The 15,943-nt window shown below is 48.4% G+C and overlaps 1 pseudogene; it reads right to left on the bottom strand.

Moving 5' to 3' along the window:
* The window catches only part of LOC124022327, a 36,498-nt pseudogene that overhangs the window by 7,909 nt on the left and 12,646 nt on the right, over nucleotides 1–15,943 (bottom strand).

Genomic DNA, 15,943 nt, shown 5'->3' with positions numbered 1-15,943 from the left:
CTACCCTCCAGTAGTCACTCCCCCGTGCCTACCCTCCAGTAGTCACTCCCCCCATACCTACCCTCCAGTAGTGACTCCCCTGTACCTACCCTCCAGTAGTCACTCCCCCCGTACCTACCCTCCAGTAGTCACTCCCCTCTGTACCTACCCTCCAGTAGTCACTCCCCCAGTACCTACCCTCCAGTAGTCACTCCCCCAGTACCTACCCTCCAGTAGTCACTCCCCCAGTACCTACCCTCCAGTAGTCACTCCCCCCGTGCCTACCCTCCACCAGTCCCCGTGCCTACCCTCCAGTAGTCACTCCCCGTGCCTACCCTCCAGTAGTCACTCCCCCCGTACCTACCCTCCACCAGTCCCCGTACCTACCCTCCAGTAGTCACTCCCCCAGTACCTACCCTCCAGTAGTCACTCCCCCCGTACCTACCCTCCAGTAGTCACTCCCCCATACCTACCTCCACCAGTCCCTTCCCCCTGTACCTACCCTCCACCAGTCCCCCGTACCTACCCTCCACCCGTACCTACCCTTCACCAGTCCCTTCCCCCGTACCTACCCTCCACCAGTCCCTTCCCCCTGTACCTACCCTCCACCAGTCCATTCCCCCAGTACCTACCCTCCACCTGTCCCTTCCCCCCGTACCTACCCTCCACCAGTCCTTCCCCCGTACCTACCCTCCACCAGTCCCTTCCCCCTGTACCTACCCTCCACCAGTCCCTTCCCCCAGTACCTACCCTCCACCTGTCCCTTCCCCCCGTACCTACCCTCCACCAGTCTCTTCCCCCTGTACCTACCCTCCACCAGTCCCTTCCCCCATACCTACCCTCCACCAGTCTCTTCCCCCCGTACCTACCCTCCAGTAGTCACTTCCCCCGTACCTACCCCCCACCAGTCCCTTTCCCCCATACCTACCCCCACCAGTCCCTTCCCCCGTACCTACCCCCCACCAGTCACTTCCCCCGTGCCTACCCTCCACCAGTCTCTTCCCCCATACCTACCCTCCAGTAGTCACTCCCCCGTACCTACCCTCCAGTAGTCACTCCCCCATACCTACCCTCCAGTAGTCACTCCCCGTGCCTACCCTCCAGTAGTCACTCCCCCCGTGCCTACCTTCCAGTAGTCACTCCCCGTGCCTACCCCCCAGTAGTCACTCCCCCCGTACCTACCCTCCACCAGTCCCCCGTACCTACCCTCCAGTAGTCACTCCCCCCGTGCCTACCCTCCAGTAGTCACTCCCCCCATACCTACCCTCCACCAGTCCCCCGTACCTACCCTCCACCAGTCCCCCATACCTACCCTCCACCAGTCCCCCATACCTACCCTCCACCAGTCCCATCCCAAGTTCTCCTGGTAGAAACCTCTGATCCGCTGTTAGTCCCACGTACATACGGCTCTTTATGGTCTCAATGTGATCTGCGTGGGTGGCATCCGTACCTGTTAAAACACATTGCAGTTAACCACTAACAAACACACTGCAGTTAACCACTAACAAACACACTGCAGTTAACCACTAACAGACTGCAGTGAACCACTAACTAACACACTGCAGTTAACCACTAACAAACACACTGCAGTTAACCACTAACAAACACACTGCAGTTAACCACTAACAAACACACTGCAGTTAACCACTAACAAACACACTGCAGTTAACCACTAACAAACACACTGCAGTTAACCACTAACTAACACACTGCAGTTAACCACTAACACACTGCAGTTAACCACTAACACACTGCAGTTAACCACTAACACACTGCAGTTAACCACTAACACACTGCAGTTAACCACTAACAAACACACTGCAGTTAACCACTAACAAACACACTGCAGTTAACCACTAACAAACACACTGCAGTTAACCACTAACACACTGCAGTTAACCACTAACACACTGCAGTTAACCACTAACAAACACACTGCAGTTAACCACTAACAAACACACTGCAGTTAACCACTAACAAACACACTGCAGTTAACCACTAACACACTGCAGTTAACCACTAACACACTGCAGTTAAACACTAACACACTGCAGTTAAACACTAACAAACACACTGCAGTTAACGACTAACACACTGCAGTTAACGACTAACACACTGCAGTTAACGACTAACACACTGCAGTTAACGACTAACACACTGCAGTTGACCACTAACACACTGCAGTTGACCACTAACACACTGCAGTTAACCACTAACACACTGCAGTTAACCACTAACAAACACACTGCAGTTAAACACTAACAAACACACTGCAGTTAATGACTAACACACTGCAGTTAACCACTAACACACTGCAGTTAACCACTAACACACTGCAGTTAACCACTAACACACTGCAGTTAACCACTAACACACTGCAGTTAACCATTAACAAACACACTGCAGTTAACCACTAACACACTGCAGTTAACCACTAAGACACGGCAGTTAACCACTAACACACTACAGTTAACCACTAACACACTACAGTTAACCACTAACACACTACAGTTAACCACTAACACACTGCAGTTAACCACTAACAAACACACTGCAGTTAACCACTAACACACTGCAGTTAACCACTAAGACACGGCAGTTAACCACTAACACACTACAGTTAACCACTAACACACTACAGTTAACCACTAACACACTACAGTTAACCACTAACACACTACAGTTAACCACTAACACACTACAGTTAACCACTAACACACTGCAGTTAACCACTAACACACTGCAGTTAACCACTAACACACTGCAGTTAACCACTAACACACTACAGTTAACCACTAACACTGCAGTTAACCCCTGATAGTAGTCATCTGGATATTCAGGTGTGTGTGTGTGTGTGTGTGTGTGTGTAGTGTGTGTCTGTGTGTGTGTGTGTGAGTGTGTGTGTAGTGTGTGTAGTGTGTGTGTAGTGTGTAGTGTGTGTAGTGTGTGTGTGTGTGTAGTGTGTGTAGTGTGTGTAATGTGTGTAGTGTGTGTGTAGTGTGTGTGTAGTGTGTGTGTAGTGTGTGTGTAGTGTGTGTGTGCAGTGTGTGTGTAGTGTGTAGTGTGTGTGTGTGTGTGTGTGTGTGTGTGTGTGTGTAGTGTGTGTGTGCAGTGTGTGTGTAGTGTGTGTGTGTGTGTGTGTGTGTGTGTGTGTGTGTGTGTGTGTGTGTGTGTGTGTGTGTGTGTGTGTGTGTGTGTGTGTGTGTGTGTGTGTGTGTGTGTGTGTGTGTGTGTAGTGTGTGTAATGTGTGTAGTGTGTGTGTAGTGTGTGTAGTGTGTGTAATGTGTGTAGTGTGTGTAGTGTGTGTGTAGTGTGTGTAGTGTGTGTGTAGTGTGTGTAATGTGTGTGTGTGTAGTGTGTGTAATGTGTGTAGTGTACCAATGCCATGTTTCTCCATCAGTGATATGAGGTCTGCCTCCGTGAGGGGATTGAGGAGGAGAGGTCTGGCCATCCAGCATCTCTATAAGCTGACGGCTGGAACTGGCTACCCTGCTCATACACTGGGATCACCTGCAACACACACACACACACACACACACACACACACACACACACACACACACACACACACACACACACACACACACACACACACACACACACACACACACAGTCAGATTAACAAACAAACATTATGTGGAGTCCCCCGGGGGTTCATAACGGGACCCTCGTGGTAAATGACACCCCCCCCCCTCGTGGTAAATGACCCTCCCACCTTAGTGCTCCAGCGGTCGTAGGTATGACCCCCCCTCGTGGTAAATGACCTCCCACCTTAGTGCTCCAGCGGTCGTGGGGGTATGACCCCCTCGTGGTAAATGACCCCCCCACCTTAGTGCTCCAGCGGTCGTAGGGGTATGACCCCCCCTCGTGGTAAATGACCCCCCACCTTAGTGCTCCAGCGGTCGTAGGGGTATGACCCCCTCGTGGTAAATGACCCCCCACCTTAGTGCTCCAGCGGTCGTAGTGGCATGACCCCCTTCCCCCCCTCGTGGTAAATGACCCCCCCACCTTAGTGCTCCAGCGGTCTTGGAGGTATGACCCCCTCGTGGAAAATGCCCCCCCCCCACCTTAGTGCTCCAGCGGTCGTAGGGGTATGACCCCCCCTCGTGGTAAATGACCCCCCCCCACCTTAGTGCTCAGCGGTCGTAGTGGTATGACCCCCTCGTGGTAAATGACCCCCCACCTTAGTGCTCCAGCGGTCGTGGGGTATGACCCCCCCTCGTGGTAAATGACCCCCCCCACCTTAGTGCTCCAGCGGTCGTAGGGTATGACCCCCCACCTCGTGGTAAATGACCCCCACCTTAGTGCTCCAGCGGTCGTGAGGTATGACCCCCCTCGTGGTAAATGACCCCCACCTTAGTGCTCCAGCGGTCGTAGTGGTATGACCCCCCTCGTGGTAAATGACCCCCACCTTAGTGCTCCAGCGGTCGTAGGGTATGACCCCCCTCGTGGTAAATGACCCCCCACCTTAGTGCTCCAGCGGTCGTAGGGGTATGACCCCCCCGTGGTAAATGACCCCCCACCTTAGTGCTCCAGCGGTCATGGGGGTATGACCCCCCCTCGTGGTAAATGACCCCCCACCTTAGTGCTCCAGCGGTCGTAGGGGTATGACCCCCCTCGTGGTAAATGACCTCCCACCTTAGTGCTCCAGCGGTCGTAGGGGTATGACCCCCTCGTGGTAAATGACCCCCCACCTTAGTGCTCCAGCGGTCGTGGGGGTATGACCCCCACCTCGTGGTAAATGACCCCCACCTTAGTGCTCCAGCGGTCGTTAGGGGTATGACCCCCCTCGTGGTAAATGACCCCCCACCTTAGTGCTCCAGCGTCGTGGGGCATGACCCCCCCCCCCCCTCGTGGTAAATGACCCCCCCACCTTAGTGCTCCAGCGGTCTTGGAGGTATGACCCCCCTCGTGGAAAATGCCCCCCCCCCCACCTTAGTGCTCCAGCGATCGTAGGGGTATGACCCCCTCGTGGTAAATGACCCCCCCACCTTAGTGCTCCAGCGGTCGTGAGTGGTATGACCCCCCTCGTGGTAAATGACCCCCCACCTTAGTGCTCCAGCGGTCGTAGGGGTATGACCCCCTCGTGGTAAATGACCCCCCACCTTAGTGCTCCAGCGGTCGTAGGGGTATGACCCCCTCGTGGTAAATGACCCCCCACCTTAGTGCTCCAGCGGTCGTAGGGGTATGACCCCCCCTCGTGGTAAATGACCCCCCACCTTAGTGCTCCAGCGGTCGTAGAGGTATGACCCCCCTCGTGGTAAATGACCCCCCCACCTTAGTGCTCCAGCGGTCGTAGTGGTATGACCCCCCCTCGTGGTAAATGACCCCCCCACCTTAGTGCTCCAGCGGTCGTGGGGTATGACCCCCTCGTGGTAAATGACCCCCACCTTAGTGCTCCAGCGGTCGTAGTGGTATGACCCCCCCTCGTGGTAAATGACCCCCCACCTTAGTGCTCCAGCGGTCGTAGGGGTATGACCCCCCTCGTGGTAAATGACCCCCCCACCTTAGTGCTCCAGCGGTCGTAGTGGTATGATCCCCCCTCGTGGTAAATGACCCCCCACCTTAGTGCTCCAGCGGTCGTAGGGGTATGACCCCCCCACCTTAGTGCTCCAGCGGTCGTAGGGTATGACCCCCCTCGTGGTAAATGACCCCCCACCTTAGTGCTCCAGCGGTCGTAGGGGTATGACCCCCCTCGTGGTAAATGACCCCCCACCTTAGTGCTCCAGCGGTCGTAGGGGTATGACCCCCCCCTCGTGGTAAATGACCCCCCACCTTAGTGCTCCAGTGGTCGTAGGGTATGACCCCCCGTGGTAAATGACCCCCCACCTTAGTGCTCCAGCGGTCGTGGGGTACACGTCCAGGTAGTTCCTCCTGATGATCATGAGGCCATTTGCGGAGAACCTCTCGTGAGCCATTTCCACCTCGACCACCGTTTCCTGCCCCACAGCATCAAGGGATACGCACGCCAGGAAGTGACGCACAATGAACTCATACACACGCTGCTCGTTGCCCTGGAGACAGAAAACACATTTCAGATCTCGCCACGAACCACCGTTTTACAGATCCGGATAGTCAACTCAGGAACCCGGTTGGTGTACTTGGTGTAGATACAGTTGAAGTCAGAACTTTACATACACTTAGGTTGGAGTCACTAGTATATTATATGTTATATTATATATTATATGTTATGTTATATTATATATATTATATAGACCTAGACCGTGTCCAGATGTCTCCATGTCCCTAGATACAGTTGAAGTCAGAACTTTACATACACTTAGGTTGGAGTCACTAAAACTCGTTTTTCAACCACTCCACACATTTCTTGTTAACAAACTATAGTTTTGGCAAATCGGTTAGGACATCTACTTTGTGCATGACACAAGTCATTTTTCCAATAATTGTTTACAGACAGATTATTTCACTTATAATTCACTGTATCACAATTCCAGTGGGTCAGAAGTCTACATACACTAAGTTGACTTCATGAGCTACCCCAGTTCTGCACTCCATATTTCTCTGTGTACAAAAAACATTTTGGTTCATTTCATCCCTGCTTCCTCTTCAGAGTCCGTTCCTCCGTTTATTGACCAAATATTTATTTTCCACCATAATTTGCAAATAAATTCATTAAAAATCCTACAATGTGATTTGTACCTATGATGAAAATTACAGGCCTCTCATCTTTTTAAGTGGGAGAACTTGCACAATTGGTGGCTGACTAAATACTTTCTTGCCCCACTGTGTATATATATATATATATATATATATATATATATATATATATATATATATATATATATACCTGTAGTGTGTTGGTGTATTGGTGTATATATATATATACCTGTAGTGTGTTGGTGTACTTGGTGTATATATATATATATATATACCTGTAGTGTGTTGGTGTACTTGGTGTATATATATATATATACCTGTAGTGTGTTGGTGTATATATATATACCTGTATATGTTGGTGTATATATATATATATACCTGTAGTGTGTTGGTGTACTTGGTGTATATATATATATACCTGTAGTGTGTTGGTGTACTTGGTGTATATATATATATATATACACCTGTAGTGTGTTGGTGTACTTGGTGTATATATATATATACCTGTAGTGTGTTGGTGTGTATATATATATATACCTGTAGTGTGTTGGTGTACTTGGTGTATATATATATATACCTGTAGTGTGTTGGTGTACTTGGTGTATATATATATATACCTGTAGTGTGTTGGTGTACTTGGTGTATATATATATACCTGTAGTGTGTTGGTGTACTTGGTGTATATATATATATATATATACCTGTAGTGTGTTGGGTGTACTTGGTGTATATATATATATACCTGTAGTGTGTTAGGTGTATATATATATATATATATATATATATATATATATATATATATATATATAGGGCCTGTAGTGTGTTGGTGTACTTGGTGTATATATATATATATACCTGTAGTGTGTTGATGTATATATATATATACACCTGTAGTGTGTTGGTGTACTTGGTGTATATATATATATATACCTGTAGTGTGTTGGTGTATATATATATATACACCTGTAGTGTGTTGGTGTACTTGGTGTATATATATATATACACCTGTAGTGTGTTAATGTATTTGGTGTATATATATATATATATACCTGTAGTGTGTTGGTGTACTTGGTGTATATATATATATACCTGTAGTGTGTTGGTGTACTTGGTGTATATATATATATATATATACCTGTAGTGTGTTGGTGTACTTGATGGGGTGTATAGGGGGATGAGCCTGATCTGTCTTGGTGCCCTGCCGTGGGTTGGGTCCCCCTGGCTGCTCCATCACCCCCTAGCGAAGGCCCCCAGGAGGGGCTGTGTGTCTGATGCTCCACCAGGGGGCCCAGGGCCAGGTCCTTAGGAAACAGGTTGGTCTCTGTACGGGGTAACTGATTAACCTAGACACACAGAGATGAAAATATTACCACACACCTCTACAACTGATGAGGGGGCCTTCACAGGCATCCTGGGACGCCCAGGGTTCACTCTCCCTAGTTCCCAAAAGCCTGGGGAACCTCTACAACTGATGAGAGGGGCCTTCACAGGCATCCTGGGGACGCCCAGGTTTCACTCTCCTAGTTCCCAAAGCCTGGGGAACGTGTTAACAGAAAGATGATTAAAAGCCTGGGGAACTTGTTAACAGAAAGATGATTAAAAGCCTGGCGAACTTGTTAACAGAAAGATGAATAAAAGCCTGGGGAACTGACCAATTGGCAGTAGCTTACCAGAGTACCAGCACTGAATGCCAGCTCTCCCATTCAAATGCACTGTCCTCCACTAACGTCCTCCACTGCGTCCTCCACTAGCGTCCTCCACTAGCGTCCTCCACTAACGTCCTCCACTAGCGTCCTCCACTAACGTCCTCCACTAGCGTCCTCCACTAATGTCCTCCACTAGCGTCCCTCCACTAACGCCCACTAACGTCCTCCACTAACGTCCTCCACTAACGTCCTCCACTAAGCGTCCTCCACTAGCGTCCTCCACTAGCGTCCTCCACTAGCGTCCTCCACTAACGCCCTCCACCAGCGTCCTCCCACTAGCGTCCTCCACTAGCGTCCTCCACTAACGTCCTCCACTAACGTCCTCCACTAACGTCCTCCACTAGCGTCCTCCACTAACGTCCTCCACTAGCGTCCTCCACTAACGTCCTCCACTAACGTCCTCCACTAACGTCCTCCACTAACGTCCTCCACTAACGTCCTCCACTAGCGTCCTCCACTAACGTCCTCCACTAACGTCCTCCCAGACCTGCTCTACTAATGTCCTCCACTAACGTCCTCCACTAGCGTCCTCCACTAGCGTCCTCCACTAGCGTCCTCCACTGGCGTCCTCCACTAGCGTCCTCCACTAGCGTCCTCCACTAGCGTCCTCCACTAGCGTCCTCCACTAGCGTCCTCCACTAATGTCCTCCACTAATGTCCTCCACTAGCGTCCTCCACTAGCGTCCTCCACTAGCGTCCTCCACTAGCGTCCTCCACTAGCGTCCTCCACTAACGTCCTCCCACTAGCGTCCTCCACTGGCGTCCTCCACTAGCGTCCTCCACTAACGCCCTCCACTAGCGTCCTCCACTAACGCCCTCCACCAGCGTCCTCCACTAACGTCCTCCCAACGTCCTCCACTAACGTCCTCCACTAACGTCCTCCACTAGCGTCCTCCACTAGCGTCCTCCACTAATGTCCTCCACTAGCGTCCTCCACTAGCGTCCTCCACTAACGTCCTCCAGACCTCGACACTAACGTCCTCCACTAACGTCCTCCACTAACGCCCTCCACTAGCGTCCTCCACTAACGTCCTCCCACTAGCGTCCTCCACTAGCGTCCTCCACTAACGCCCTCACTAACGCCCTCCACTAACGCCCTCCACTAACGCCCTCCACTAACGCCCTCCACTAGCGTCCTCCACTAACGTCCTCCACTAACGTCCTCCACTAACGTCCTTCCACTAGCGTCCTCCACTAACGCCCTCCACTAGCGTCCTCCACTAGCGTCCTCCACTAACGTCCTCCACTAGCGTCCTCCACTGAGGGTCCTCCACTAGCGTCCTCCACTGAGGTCCTCCACTGAGGTCCTCCACTGAGGTCCTCCACTGAGGTCCTCCACTAGCGTCCTCCACTGGCGTCCTCCACTAGCGTCCTCCACTAACGTCTAGGGTCTAAGGTTTAGGGAGTAGGGACTAAGGTTTAGGGTCTAGGGTCTAGGGTATAGGGTCTAAGGTTTAGGGAGTAGGGACTAAGGTTTAGGGTCTAGGGTTTAGGGAGTAGGGTCTAGGGTTTAGGGAGTAGGGTCTAAGGTTTAGGGAGTAGGGACTAAAGGTTAAGGGTCTAGGGTTTAGGGAGTAGGGTCTAGGGTATAGGGTCTAAGGTTTGGGGGAGTAGGGACACGATTTAGGGTCTAAGGTTTAGGGAGTAGGGTCTAGGGTTGAGGGACTAGGGTTTGGGTTTAGGGAGTAGGGTCTAGGGTTGAGGGACCCTAGGGTTTAGGGTCTAAGGTTTAGGGGTAGGTTTAGGGACTAGGGAAAACCCTTACCCCTGTGTATAGTTTCTCAGCGATCTTCATGGTCTCTTTGGCGCCGATTCTCAACTTCCTGGAAACCAGCTTCTCCATTTCCTATTGGACCAGACAACAACACAGGCAGACCATTGGTCAATAGACAGAAAGTGAGTGTGTGTCAGTGTGTGTGTATATATATGGCTAGTGTCCTCACCACTGTGTCCAGGGGCAGAGGCCTCCACTTGCTTTTTTGGGTTTACTGGTTACCGAGGTGACGGTTGCTATGGGATCCTAGGAATTCAGGTCATTACATCATCATCACCGTAAACAGTTAAGATTAGTATTTAATAAGAGTCAGTAACATAATCAAAAATCCCCATCAGAAACCTGTCGACTTCAGCCGACACATGGGCTGTTGTGAGGGAGCGTGTAACTGGCATTCTGACTGTAGGAATGTCCCCCAGAGCTGTTTAATGTTCATTTCTCTACCACAAGCAGCCTCTAAACGTCGTTTTACAGAGTTTGGTCATGTTCATTTCTCTACCAAGTCGCTTCTAAATGTTGTTTTGGAGAGTTTGGTATTACGTCCAACCGGCTGCACAACAGCAAAATCTGTGGCATTGTGTCGAGTGGCCTTTTATCGTCCCCCAGCACAAGGTGGGGGACCATATCAGTCCTTCTGTAGCTCAGTTGGTAGAGCATGGCGCTTGTAACGCCAGGGTAGTGGGTTCGATTCCCGGGACCACCCATACGTAGAATGTATGCACACATGACTGTAAGTGGCTTTGGATAAAAGTGTCTGCTAAATGGCATATATAGTATATATAATATAGTATAGTACAAGGTGCACCTGTGTAATGACCATGCTGTTTAATCAGCTTCTTGATACAACACAAATAAAGCGTTCTGTGGGGATGGAACATTTCTGGGATCTTTTATTTCTAGCTCATGAAACCAAACAAGTTGTGTTTATATCGTTGTATAAAATAGACGAGCTGCTAAAACTCTGCTTAGACTCCTAAGAATGAAGTACTAACCCTCCTCATCACAGACAGACAGACATACCCCCCATCATCAGACAGACCCTCCTCATCACAGACAGACCCCCTCATCACAGACAGACCCTCCTCATCACAGACAGACCCTCCTCATCACAGACAGACCCCCTCATCACAGACAGACCCTCCTCAGACAGACCCTCATCCTCATCACAGACAGACCCTCCTCATCACAGACAGACCCCCTCATCACAGACAGACCCCCTCATCACAGACAGACCCCCTCATCTCATCACAGACAGACCCCCTCATCACAGACAGACAGACCCCCTCATCACAGACAGACCCTCATCACAGACAGACCCCCTCATCACAGACAGACAGACATACCCCCTCATTACAGACAGACCCTCCTCATCACAGACAGACCCTCCTCATCACAGACAGACCCCCTCATCACAGACAGACCCCCCTCATCACAGACAGACCCTCCTCATCACAGACAGACCCTCCTCATCACAGACAGACCCCCTCATCACAGACAGACCCTCCTCATCACAGACAGACCCCCCTCATCAAAGACAGACCCTCCTCATCACAGACATACCCCCCTCATCACAGACAGACCCTCCTCATCAGACAGACCCCCTCATCACAGACAGACCCCTCCTACCTCCATACAGACAGACAGACCCCCTCATCACAGAGACCCCCCTCATCACAGACAGACCCTCCTCATCACAGACATACCCTCCTCATCAGACAGACAGACCCCCTCATCACAGACAGACCCTCCTCATCACAGACAGAATCCCCTCATCACAGACAGACCCTCCTCATCACAGACAAAATCCCCTCATTACAGACAGACCCTCCTCATCACAGACAGACCCTCCTCATCACAGACAGACACCCCTCATCACAGACAGACACCCTCATCACAGACAGACCCCTCCTACCTCCAGACAGACAGACAGACATACAGACACCCCTCCTACCTCCATACAGACAGACAGACATACAGACACCCCTCCTACCTCCATACAGATCTGGTAGATCACTAGACAGACAGACACCCCTCCTACCTCCAGACAGACAGACCCCCCTCCTACCTCCATACAGACAGACAGACAGACAACCCTCCTACCTCCAGACAGATCTGGTAGATCACTAGACATGCTGTGTGGTTGAACAGTCTGTTCCTCTTCCAGCTGAACTCTACTGATTCCTCCTCTACCTCATGGAGGACTGACACACACACACACACACACACACCACACACACCACACACACACATACACACACACAAACCACAATTATTACTGCAATTGTTTTGAAATAAAAAAGTGTGTGGTGTGTGTGTGGTGGTGTGGTGTGGTGTGGTGTGGTGTGTGTGTGTGTGTGTGTGTGTGTGTGTGTGTGTGTGTGTGTGTGTGTGTGTACCTCTGATCTTGTAGAATGTCTCGGTATAAACGCCTGGATGGATTTGAAACGTTCCACAACGAATCCCAGCGTAGGGAACTGACAACTGCCATACGAGATCAGCTGATTGGCTAACGAGGCGGGAAGGTCTTCTGGAGGCGGAGTGTCTGGAACCTCGTAAACGATGCCTGGAGAGGAGAGGAAGAGGGAGAGGAGAGATGGAGAGGAGAGATGAAGAGGAGAGATGAAGAGGAGAGGAGAGGAGGGAGAGGAGAGAGAGGAGAGGAGAGGAGAGGAGAGAGGAGAGGAGAGGAGGAGGAGAGGAGAGGAGAGAGGAGAGGAGAGGAGAGGAGAGGAGAGGAGAGGGAGGAGAGGGAGAGGAGAGGAGAGGAGAGGAGAGGAGAGGACCAGCCTTGTGTTATCAGTTTAATGAAGGAAAGGTGAAAGTTCACAACTCAAGAGTTGTCGACTTCCTCTCCTCGTGAGCCTAGCAACCTGTGAACTGACTGTTTAATCAGTATATAGCTGTGTGAACTGACTGTTTAATCAGTATATAGCTGTGTGAACTGACTGTTTAATCAGTATATAGCTGTGTGAACTGACTGTTTAATCAGTATATAGCTGTGTGAACTGACTGTTTAATACTGTTTAATCAGTATATAGCTGTGTGTGAACTGACTGTTTAATCAGTATATAGCTGTGTGAACTGACTGTTTAATCAGTATATAGCTGTGTCTGAACTGACTGTTTAATCAGTATATAGCTGTGTGAACTGACTGTTTAATCAATATATAGCTGTGTGTGAACTGACTGTTTAATCAGTATATAGCTGTGTGAACTGACTGTTTAATCAGTATATAGCTGTGTGAACTGACTGTTTAATCAGTATATAGCTGTGTGAACTGACTGTTTAATCAGTATATAGCTGTGTGAACTGACTGTTTAATCAGTATATAGCTGTGTGTGAACTGACTGTTTAATCAGTATATAGCTGTGTGTGAACTGACTGTTTAATCAGTATATAGCTGTGTGAACTGACTGTTTAATCAGTATATAGCTGTGTGTGAACTGACTGTTTAATCAGTATATAGCTGTGTGAACTGACTGTTTAATCAGTATATAGCTGTGTGAACTGACTGTTTAATCAGTATATAGCTGTGTGAACTGACTGTTTAATCAGTATATAGCTGTGTGAACTGACTGTTTAATCAGTATATAGCTGTGTGTGAACTGACTGTTTAATCAGTATATAGCTGTGTGAACTGACTGTTTTAATCAGTATATAGCTGTGTGAACTGACTGTTTAATCAGTATATAGCTGTGTGAACTGACTGTTTAATCAGTATATAGCTGTGTGAACTGACTGTTTAATCAGTATATAGCTGTGTGTGAACTGACTGTTTAATCAGTATATAGCTGTGTCTTAATCAGAACTGACTGTTTAATCAGTATATAGCTGTGTGTGAACTGACTGTTTAATCAGTATATAGCTGTGTGAACTGACTGTTTAATCAGTATATAGCTGTGTCTGAACTGACTGTTTAATCAGTATATAGCTGTGTGAACTGACTGTTTAATCAATATATAGCTGTGTGTGAACTGACTGTTTAATCAGTATATAGCTGTGTGAACTGACTGTTTAATCAGTATATAGCTGTGTGAACTGACTGTTTAATCAGTATATAACTGTGTGTGAACTGACTGTTTAATCAGTATATAGCTGTGTGTGAACTGACTGTTTAATCAGTATATAGCTGTGTGAACTGACTGTTTAATCAGTATATAGCTGTGTGTGAACTGACTGTTTAATCAGTATATAGCTGTGTGAACTGACTGTTTAATCAGTATATAGCTGTTGTGATGACTGTTTAATCAGTTTCTGTTATGTTAGCAACGTTTCTGTTAACAACGTTTCTGTTAGCTTTCTATTGGCGTTCTGTTAGCCACGTTTCTGTTAGCCACGTTTCTGTTAGCCGTTTCTGTTTCTGTTATACGTTTCTGTTAGCCACGTTTCTGTTAGGTTAGCCACGCTTCTGTTAGGTTAGCCACGCTTCTGTTAGGTTAGCCACGCTTCTGTTAGGTTAGCCACGCTTCTGTTAGCCACGTTTCTGTTTGGTTAGCCACGTTTCTGTTTGGTTAGCCACGTTTCTGTTAGGTTAGCCACGTTTCTGTTAGGTTAGCCACGTTTCTGTTAGGTTAGCCACGTTTCTGTTAGCCACGTTTCTGTTTGGTTAGCCACGTTTCTGTTATCCACGTTTCTGTTTGGTTAGCAACGTTTCTGTTAGGTTAGCCACGTTTCTGTTAGGTTAGCCACGTTTCTGTTAGGTTAGCCACGTTTCTGTTAGGTTAGCCACGTTTCTGTTAGCCACGTTCTGTTTGGTTAGCCACGTTTCTGTTTGGTTAGCCACGTTTCTGTTTGGTTAGCCACGTTTCTGTTTGGTTAGCCACGTTTCTGTTTGGTTAGCCACGTTTCTGTTAGCCACGTTTCTGTTAGCCACGTTTCTGTTTGGTTAGCCACGTTTCTGTTTGGTTAGCCACGTTTCTGTAGCAATAATGTGATTGCAGAGTTGCAAAATTGATGCAAATAACAAAAGACGTTATTCTGCCATGTATTTACATTACATTTACATTTAAGTCATTTAGCAGACGCTCTTATCCAGAGCCATAGACTACTGTGTAGTTCCCATTTAACTCTATCGGAGATAGCATTAGCATCATGTAGCCATAGACTACTGTGTAGTTCCCATTTAACTCTATCGGAGATAGCATTAGCATCATGTAGCCATAGACTACTGTGTAGTTCCCATTTAACTCTATCGGATAGCATTTTAGCATCATGTAGCATAGACTACCTGTAGTTCCCATTTAATTCTATCAGAGTTAGCATTAGCATCATGTAGCCATAGACTACTGTGTAGTTCCCATTTAACTCTATCGGAAGAAGGTTAGCATCATGTTGCTAACGGCTACAAGAAGTGTGCCTTCACCAGGTTGTCTAACTAACTAACTAACTAACTAACTAACTAACTAACTAACTAACTAACTAACTAACTAACTAACGCACGCACACACACACCCACACACACACACACACACACACACACACACACACACACACACACCTGTTTCAGAAAGCTGAAATACCCATCATAGTGGAGGACGCTGAAATCACTGATGAATTCTGTTCATGTATTATGATTCACTTGATTCCCTCCCAAGTTCCCTACATCTAGTTGATTCCCTACATCTAGTTGATTCCCTACATCTAGTTGATTCCCTACATCTAGTTGATTCCCTACATCTAGTTGATTCCCTACCATCTAGTTGATTCCCTACATCTAGTTGATTCCCTACATCTAGTTGATTCCCTACATCTAGTTGATTCCCTACATCTAGTTGATTCCCTACATCTAGTTGATTCCCTACATCTAGTTGATTCCCTACATCTAGTTGATTCCCTACATCTAGTTGATTCCCTACATCTAGTTGA

This window comes from Oncorhynchus gorbuscha, unplaced genomic scaffold, assembly GCF_021184085.1.
Source record: "Oncorhynchus gorbuscha isolate QuinsamMale2020 ecotype Even-year unplaced genomic scaffold, OgorEven_v1.0 Un_scaffold_1336, whole genome shotgun sequence".
Classification (NCBI taxonomy): Eukaryota; Metazoa; Chordata; class Actinopteri; order Salmoniformes; family Salmonidae; genus Oncorhynchus; species Oncorhynchus gorbuscha.
Note: the sequence above shows the minus strand (reverse complement) of the source record. Positions and strands in the feature narration are given on the sequence as shown.